The sequence below is a fragment of the Silene latifolia genome, chromosome X (genome assembly GCF_048544455.1).
Source record: "Silene latifolia isolate original U9 population chromosome X, ASM4854445v1, whole genome shotgun sequence".
Lineage (NCBI taxonomy): Eukaryota > Viridiplantae > Streptophyta > Magnoliopsida > Caryophyllales > Caryophyllaceae > Silene > Silene latifolia.
The window spans coordinates 53,880,674-53,890,924 of NC_133537.1; the positions used below are offsets into that span (position 1 = coordinate 53,880,674).

General features: G+C 37.8%; 1 non-coding gene across 1 annotated transcript; it reads right to left on the reverse strand.

Moving 5' to 3' along the window:
• Nucleotides 1–107, reverse strand: LOC141624821 (small nucleolar RNA R71). Its single transcript, XR_012534625.1, has one exon. It is a non-coding gene; the product is annotated as a small nucleolar RNA R71 (small nucleolar RNA).
• Between the last annotated feature and the right edge of the window lie 10,144 nt (nucleotides 108–10,251).

Here is a 10,251-nt window from a genome sequence, read left to right on the forward strand (position 1 = left end):
ATGCTAAGAGCTCAAATCACGGGTTTTAAGCAAAGGGACAAAGAATCTTTGTATGAAGCTTGGGAGCGATTCAAATAAACTTGTCGCTCATGTCCTCATCATGGACTTAGCGAGTGGTTCTTGGTACACCAATTTTGGAATGGTCTTTATGAAGACTCCCGAAACATTCTCAATATGGGATCAAATGGTATGTTCACCGAAGTTGACGATAATCAAACTTGGAACAAGATTGAGGAAATGGTGGTCCATAACTCACAATATAGTAGACCTCGCAAGTCTACTAGAGGAGGAAAGCATGAAGTGGACTCTATTACTCAATTGGGTGCTCAACTTAGTGCTCATATTGATACCATCAACTTGATGTTTGAGAAGGCTGTGGCTAAACTTGAAGAAGACTCAAAATCACCAAAGCAACATGTTAATGCCATGGTGGCAGCTTCATCAATTCCAAGTGGAATATGTGAGAATTGTGGAACTTTGGGACATGACCAACGTGAATGTAGGGGAACAAGTGAGCAAGTGAATGCTTTTCAAGCATACAAGAGTGATACCCCTTATTCCAACTATTACAATGAAAACACCAAATTCCATCCAAATCTCTCATACAAAAGCCAAAATGTTCAAAACCCTCCACCAACATACACCCCACCACCAATGAGAAACCAAAATCAAAGACCCTTTTACAACCAAAACCAAGGTTACCAAAATCAAACTCCATACAATCAACAAAATGACCAAGGTTTTGATGTTCAAAAAGCGGTCCTCCAAATGCAAAATAACCAACAAGAGTTTTTCACTCAAATGCAAAACGATAGCCAAGCAAAAGACATCACCATCAACAACATCCTAGCCCACACAAAGATGTTGGAGACCCAAATGTCTCAATTAGCATCTTCAAGTTCACAAAGGCAAAAGGGACAATTACCACCCCAGGGTAATCCCCCAAGACAAGAATCGGTGAGTGTCATCCATTTAAGGAGTGATACAAGGTATGAAGGGCCAAAGAAACTCGTTGATGAAGATGTTGTGAATGCTAGTGACAAGGGAAGAGTTGTTGAAAACTCTAGGGAAGAAGAACCCAACAATCAAGAAGTTTCAAAGAAGAATGAAGAAAAGGCAAAAGAGAAGGAACCCATTGTGATTAGACTTCCTTTTCCAAGTCGTCAGGCTAAGCCTATGTTTGATGACCAACTTGGAAAATTCATGGAGATTGTGAAGAATTTAGAAGTCTCGATTCCATTCACGGAATTAATCAATCACGTTCCGGCCTATGCAAAGTATATGAAGGATATTCTTACAAATGAAAAATCAATCCGGAAGCTTGAGACTATTGCTTTCACTAAAGTAAGTAGTGCTATTCTTCAAGGGAGTTCACCTCCAAAGCTCAAGGATCCGAGAAGTTTCTCCATTCCATGCACTATTGGTGACTGATGTGAACATTATTTGCGCACATTTAGTCCCTTAATTGAACCCATTTTGCATACTATTATATCATTTCATGGCCATTTTATCCATCAAAACCTTCCTATTTGCTTTTCTAGCGCATTTAATATGTTCTGTAGAAAAGGAGATAAATGAGGCCATAATTCCCGTCTCTCGTGCTTATTTGGAAGGTTATTGATGATATTGGATGGACTAGTATGAAGAGTAGGCAAGAACAAGAGCCAACAATACAAGAATAAGGGGTATGCAAGAGGAGGAAAAGCAAGGAAGCCATTCATGAAGAAATAGCTCGGAACCCAAATCAATAGTTGCTCCTTTGGCTCTGAAAGTATGCTAGATGGAAGGGCGTCGAAAAATCAAGTGATCTAGGCTTTTGAATCACTCCAATAGGAGTCCGGATGAGAAACTGGCGTCCGTTTTACAATCCGAGGTCAAACAATGAAGCTGTCTGCCAATCCGCTCGTCCCGAGACACAAGACGCTCGGATTCCTGAGACCCAATCTGCTCGTCTTCCCCTCAAGATGCTCGGATTGTTAGACAGAAAGAAAAGATAAATACACAGCCCAGAATCCGAGCGTCCCGAGACCAATCCGCTCGGATTCTCTTACAGCTCTTACGTTCTCTTTTTGCTCTATGAAGGATGCGCATATTTTTCAAAGACCGGCGAAAAGGAGACCGCAGTCTCTCTTGAGACCGGCGATTCCTCAAGGACTTAATCGTCATTTAAGCCCTTAGTAAACCCTAATTTATGTACCTAATCCTCACTATAAATACCCCATTTTGATGATAATCAAAGGGGCTTCCACATTAGAAAACTCTCTTAGATTAGATTAGGAGTAGATTAGAATAGATTAATCTCAATCTTTCCACAAAATTACATATTAAACTTTCATTAATTATTGTTCAAGTTTATTATTCAAGTTTGTTACTTTTGGGTAATTGAAGATTATTGGGTTATTATTGGAGGATTGACAACCCTTCATCAATCAATCAAGTTTCTTCTATTATTCTTTGCTTTATTATTTGGATCATCTCAAGTTTGGTATAATTCCTTTACTCTTTACTCTTTATTGTTCATTTCTTCATTCTAATATCATGTTTATACTTGTTGTGATGATTGACACCATTAATGACATGTTTCGCATGATAATGAGTGAGTAGTCTTCTAGCTAGGATTAGTGGGTAATTAGGAGAAACCAACATGGGATTGATTCATGCTTAATCTAATATGTTTTCATAATTAAATTTGCTTGCTTATTGTGATGTCAACCTATGCACATGTTATGTTTGATGAAATGCTAAGCCTATGAATCCTTGCATTTACAACCATCTCTTATCTACTCAACATGACTTGTAAGATATAAACTAACTCGAGTCTTGTTAGACCATGCATAGAAGTTGAATAGGAGGAAAGTAAGTCAACTTGTAAGTGTTGTACAATCTAATCGATTCGGCTCCGGGACCCAACTCTTCCTATGAACCGTAAGACATAAACCAACTCGGTTCCTCCACAACATTAATTGCTTGCAACTTTGTAAACATGTTTGTATGATCAACACCATGAATCCCCTATGACCCCATGACATGCTAGTACTTTTAGCCAATTGTTTACATCTCTTAGTTTATTGTTTGCTTTACTTCATTACTTTCATTAGTTTAGAACACAACTACAAACCCCATTAATTGTGACACTAGCATAAATTGAGATAGATAGACTTAGAACCCAAACCACACCGTCCCATGGATCGACCTCGACTTACCGCTAACTAGTTGTTTGTTGAGTATTATAAATGTGTTTTGATTGGGTGTACAACGACGCGCTCACGTCAAAAACGGCGCCGTCGTCGGTGACGGTGCTATGTGATTAAATTCTTACTTGTTTGTCTATTTTTATTTGTGCTTTAACCTTGAGGAACTTGTTCCTCAAGGTTCGTTTTTACCGTTTTATTGTAGTTTCCATGTTTGTAGTTGTATCTTTATCTTGGCTATGATGATGACCCAAGACTTGGTACATGGAGTATATGTTGGATCTTTTGAGTATGACTATGCGTATGGGGAGTTTGAGGAGCAAGTCAACACAAACCTACCTTACTATTCATACAATGAAAATCCTAACTACTACCCCAATTTTTCCCACCAAAATCACCACATCCAACATCCACAACAACCACCCACCCAATATCCACTTCAAAATGAATTCCAAATGCCACAATACAACCATTTTCACACTCACCCACAACAAGAAAATGAGCCCATTCAAAATGTGATTTTCTAAATGATGGGAGATCAACAAAAATTCTTCAAAAAAATGCTAGAAGAGAGCCAAAGAAGGGACATTGTTCTTCAAGGCATTATTACCCAAGGTGAGGAGTTGGAGATTCAAATAGCCCAAATAAAAGAAACTCAAGCAACCACTCCTCACCCTTCCTCAATAATTGATCATGAATGTGTATTTGAGGCAATGACCTTTGATGAAGAATATATGAAGTGGGAAGAGCCAATCTCCTTGAGCTCTTGTGAGTATGAAAGTGTGGTATTTGATGAGGAAGACATGAGGTTGAGTAAGCCAAATACTCTTAGACTTTGTGAGTATGAGGGTGTGACTTTTGATGTGAACATTGAGGTGTTGGAGAAAGAGTTGATGAGGAGGAGTGAAGCCCCCATATATGATTCGTATGGAGATAGCGATGATGACAAGCCAATGGAAGAAGCTTATGCGGGATATGTGTCTTGCAATGAAGAAGAGGAATGGAGTTGTGATATTGCCTTACTTGAGGAGCCCATCCTTGAAAAGTTTGAGGTATGCTTCCATGAAGAAGATGAATTCCTCTTTCCTATTGACCATGAAGACCTTTTCGCACCCACCATGGAACCTATGATTGTTGGAGATGATATGGTAGATCTTCTCCAAAAAGTCAAATTATCATATAAAGGGTACTTGGTGGAAAACCTCAAGAACAAACTTGCAAATAAACGTGCTTGTGGAGATTTGGCACCCACAATCTCAACTCCTAAGGAACTCGATCATCAATGTTATGAGAATTCTCCTTCTACCTTGGAAGGATTGACAAATCAAAGTGCTATCATCATCACCGAACATAGAGGAGAAGGTGGTAAGTGGAAGTCTACGGATGAAAATGAACCATACTTCATACCTAGTGTTGACAAGAATCATGGGCATGTTGGTTTGAAGAATTGCAAATACTCTAGTGCCAAGGGCAAGGTGAAAGAAAGAATTTTTGACAAGCTTCCTTGGCCAAATTTCATCTTCAAGTGGAGCAACCCATACTTATGCTTATTTGGAGCTTGTTCACAAGCTTTTGATCTTCTTCTAAGAGCCTTGAGCTCTATGGACAAAGCAAAAGAACTTCAACAATTCAAACTAGTTTGGTGGAGTCCTATCTCAAACCACCATTTGTAAGATACCCTTTCCCTTGACCTTCCATATACATTTAGCTTGGATTTGTATTATATTTCATATTGCATTTACATTATTTAGTTCACATAGTATAGTTTGCATTGTATATATCTTACATGATTCATGTAGACAATTGCATATAGATTGGAATTCGTAGACACTAATGACCAATCCTATTCTTTTCTACACTAGAAATAATGTTTAAATCGGTTTGGGGAGGTTTGATCATAGGTGACCATAATTTACTAGAAAACATGCATCATTTAGTCTAGCTTAGATAGCATTCATTTGTTATATATGTCATATAGAATTGCATTTAGTTAGAGCATGCATTCATTCATATCATATCATTGCATTTGTACTTTATTTCAAAAAATCCAAAATCCAAAAAAATGTATTTCTTTTTCATTCCTACTCCTACATGTACATTGAGGACAATGTCCAAATAAAGTGGGGATGAGAATTTATATTCCAAAAATGATAAAAAGTTGAAAATTTTTGAAAAATACAAAAACATGTCTTTATGTTTCATAAACATAAAAACCATAAAAATTTGAAAATTGAAAAACTCAAAAATATGTTCATTTCCTTTGTAGTGTAGTCTTGTATATATTGTTTGTATATATTGTGTTTGTCTACCCTTTCTCACATTGATCGACTACGCCACATCCGAGACATGAGGATATTAAAGACCGCATGGTATGATCTTTCCAATCTCCTTTTTCCTCTCTATGTTAATGACTATGTGGCTTTATTTTGATTGATGCGGTTGATGTGACCATAATTAGCGCACATTTAGTCCCCTAATTGAGCCTATTTTGCATACTATTATATCATTCTATGGCCATTTTATCCGTCAAAACCTTCCTATTTGCTTTTCTATCGAATTTCATATGTTTTGTAGAAAAGGAGATAATAAGGCGAAAATTCCCGTCTTTTCGTGCATATTTGGAAGCTTATTGATGATATTAGATGGACTAGTATGAAGAGGAGGCAAGAATGATGACCAATGATGTAGGAATAAAGAGTTTATAGAAGACTCATAAGGGTTAAAAGCAAGGATGACGAGAAGGAAGCCATTTATGAAGAAATTGCTCGGAAACTGAACCAAGGGTTGCTCATTTGGCTCTGAAAGTATGCTAGATGGAACGGCATCGAAAAATCAAGTGATCTAGGCTTTTGAATCACTCCAATAGGAGTCCGGATGAGAAAATAACGTCCGTTTTACAATCCGAGGTCAAACAAAGAAGCTGTTCGGGAATCCGCGCGTCCCGAGACAGAATCCGCCCGTCTTCCCCAATCCGCCCGGATTGTCCCCAATCCGCCCGTCTTCTGGCTGGGAAAAACAAGAAAATTCACTGGAGGAGAATCCGCCCGTCTTGCTTTAAATCCGCTCGGATTCCCTTGCTACAATCCGAGCGTCTTCTCCCAAATCCGCTCGGATTGCCCCACCAGAATCCGCCCGGATTGCCCTACAATCCGCTCGGATTCCTTTTGATTCCGCCCGTCCCGACTCCCATCCGCACGGATTTCAGCACAGCACGTTTTCATTCTTCTAGCAACGATAAGAGAAGCCCTTCTCTCGGAGAATCCCGGAGTCTCCTTGCTCAACTTAAAAAGTGTAATTACTAGTTTAGCCCTTAGTTAACCCTAATGCATCCACCTAATTTCCACTATAAATACCCCATTTGTAGGAGATCTCTTATCAAGTTTTATTACAAGTTTTATTAGAGTAGAAAATCCTTCTTTAGATTAGATTAGGAGTAGATTAGAATAGACTACTCTTTAATCTTTCCACAAATTACACATTAATCTCTCTTTAATTATTGTTCAAGTTTATTATTCAAGTTTATTATTGGGTAATTGAAGATTATTGGGTTTATTGGGAGATTGACAACCTTCCATCAATCATCAAGTTCTTCTATTATTCTTTGCATTATTATTGTGGAATCTCCATAGGTATAATCCTCTTAATCCTTGTTTTAATTATTGTTAATCTTTCTTACTTGTTCATCATGTTTTACCTTGTTAATATGATTGACAACCTTGTTAGCATGTTAAACTTGATAATGAATGAGTAGTCTCTTAGCTAGGATTAGTGGGTAATTGGGGGAAACAAACATGGGATTGATTCATGCTTAATCTAATATGCTCACATGATTAAATTGCTTGCTTGTTGTGATGTCAACTTTATGCACATGTTATGTTTGATGAAATGCTAAGCCTATGAATCCTTGCATTTTTACCATCTCTTATCTACTCAACTTGACTTGTAAGATATAAACCAACTCGAGTCTTGTTAGACCATGCATAGAAGTTGATTAGGAGGAAAGTAAGTCGACTTGTAGGTGTTGTACAATCTAATCGATTGGCTCCAGGACCCAACTCTTCCTAAGAACCGTAAGATATAACCCAACTCGGTTCCTCCACAACATTAATTGCTTGCAACCTTGTAAACATGTTTGTATGATCAACACCATGATTCCCCCATGACCCCATGATATCCTAGCACTCTTAATCAATTGTTTACATCCTTCTTTTATTGCTTGTTTTACCTTATTGTTTGCATTAGTCTAGACGCAACTACAAACCCAAACAAATCGTGACACTAGCATAAATTGAGATAGATAGACTTAGAACCCAAAGCACACCGTCCCATGGATCGACCTCGACTTACCGCTAACTAGTTGTTTGTTGAGTATTATAAATTGTGTTTGATTGAGAGCCCCGACGACACTCTTCATCAAAATGGCGCCGTTGCCGGGGATGGTGCTATGTGATTAAGTTCTTACTTGTTTGTCTATTTTAATTGTGCTTTCACCTTGAGGAACTTGTTCCTCAAGGATCGTTTTTACCGTTTTCTTGTAGTTTCCATGTTTGTAGTTGTATCTTTATCTTGACCATGATGATGCAAGACTTGACATATGGAGTATGTGGAGGATCTTTTGAGTATGACTATGGGTATGGGGAGTTTGAGGAGAAAGTCAACACAAACCTACCTTACAACTCATACAACGAAAATCCTAACCACTACCCCAAATTTTCCCACCAAAATAACCACACCCAATATCAACAACAACCACCCACCCAATACCCATTTCACAATGAACTTCAATTGCCACAATACAACCACTTTCACACCTACCCACAACAAGAAGATGAACCCATTGAAAATGTGATTCTCCAAATGATGGGAGATCAACAAAACTTCTTCAAACAAATGCTAGAAGAAAGCCAAAAACAAGATAATGTTCTTAAAGGCATTGTTATCCAAAGAGAGGAGTTGGAGATTCAAATTGCCCAAATAAGAGAATCCCAAGAAACCACCCCCCACCACTCCTTGGACATTGACCATGAATGTAAGTTTGAAGGAGTTACCTTTGATGAGAAGTGGGAAGAGCCAACCTCTTTGGGCTCTTGTGAGTATGAAAGTGTGGTATTTGATGATGAAGACATGAGGTTGAGTAAGCCAAATACTCTTAGCCTTTGTGAGTATGAGGGTGTGTCATTTGAAGTAGATGTTGAGGTGTTGGAGAATGAGTTGGTGAAGAAGAGTGAAGCCCTTATTTATGATTCATATGGAGAAAGCGATGATGATGCATCTATGGAAGAAGATGATGAGGGAAATATGGACTCAAATGATGAAGGGAGTTATGGGATTAGCTTTCTTGAGGAACCCATCCTTGAGAAGTTTGAAGATTGCTTCGATGAAGAGGAGGAATGCCTTCATGAGAACCTTTTCACACCCACTATGGAGCCCATGATAGTTGGAGATGACATTATGGACCTTCTCACGAAAGTCAAATCGTCATACAAGAATTACTTAGTGGAGAAGCTCAAAGAAAAGGTTAAGAAGGAGTCTATATGTGGAAATTTGGCATCCACTATCCCAACTCCTAAGACATCCCATCATCAAGACAATGAAATTTCACCTTCTATTCTTGGAAGATCACCTAGTCCAAGCATTTGCGTCATCAACTTTGGAAGAAATAGGAGCAACCGGAAAAGCCCCCATGACAAGAATCTCAAGTTTGCTAGTTTTAAGAGCCGGGAAGGCCATCATCACAAAGCAAAAGAGAAGGGGAAGGAGTTCAAAGGGAGGTCCCTCATGGATTGGCCCTACTTCATTTTGAAATGGTTCAAGACTTATTCATGCTTACTTGAGGACCATTCACAAACCTTTGATCAACTATTGAGAGCATTGAGCTCCATGGATAATGGAATTCGAACGAGTTTGGTGGAGTCCTATCTCAAACCACCATTTGTAAGATACCCTTTCCCTTGACCTTGCATACACATTTAGCTTACATTTGTATTATATTTCATATTGCATTTACATTAGTTAGTTTATATAGTATAGTTGCATTGTAATATATCTCACATGATTCATATAGATAGTTGCATATAGATTAAAATCCATGCATAGTTACTAATGGCCAAACCTATTCATTTCTACACTAGAAATAGTGTTTAAATCGGTTTGGGGAGGTTTGATCATAGGTGACCATAATTTACTAGAAATCATGCATCATATATTATAGTTTAGATTGCATTCATTTGTTATATATGTCATATAGAATTGCATTTAGTTAGAGCATGCATTCATTCATACCATATCATTGCATTTGTACTTTATTTCAAAAAAATCAAAAATCCAAAAACATGTATTTCTTTTTTATTCCTACTCCTACATGTACATTGAGGACAATGTCCAAAATAAAGTGGGGGATGGGAATTTATATTCCAAAAATGCATAAAAATATGTCTTTTAATTTCATAAAAACAAAAACCATAAAAATTTGAAAAATTTAAAAATCCAAAAACAAGTTCATTTCCTTTGTAGTGTAGACTTGTATATATTGTGTTTGTTCATCCTTTTTCACATTGATTGACTACGCCACATCCGAAACATGAGGATATTGAAGACCGCATGGTATGATCTTTCCAATCTCCTTTTTCCTCTTTATGTTAATGACTATGTGGCTTTATTTTGATTGATGCGGTAAAAACAATGTGAACTTAGGACTTACATTTAGTTTACATGACATATTAGTTGGTAGAATCATTTGCATTAGGATGTTTATATGTTAGTTGCATCATGGCATGTAGTTGCATGTTAGAAAAATTTTGTGAAACCGTCTATTTGGGAAACTTGACAAGTGTATATAGGCCCTAGTAGATGCTTTTTATTCTTAAGACTTTGCTTGTTAGAATGCTTGTAAAACACCCTAGGATGTGTCCTACTAGTATCCTTTGACCCATGGATTAAGGCCTAGTCAAGAGTACCTTGTGGTGTGATAACTCCTTGGCTACCGTTTATTCCAAGGTGACCCTTGAAACCATGCATCCATCTTTCATCCATGTTCTACCATACATTTTGTCATCAAAGG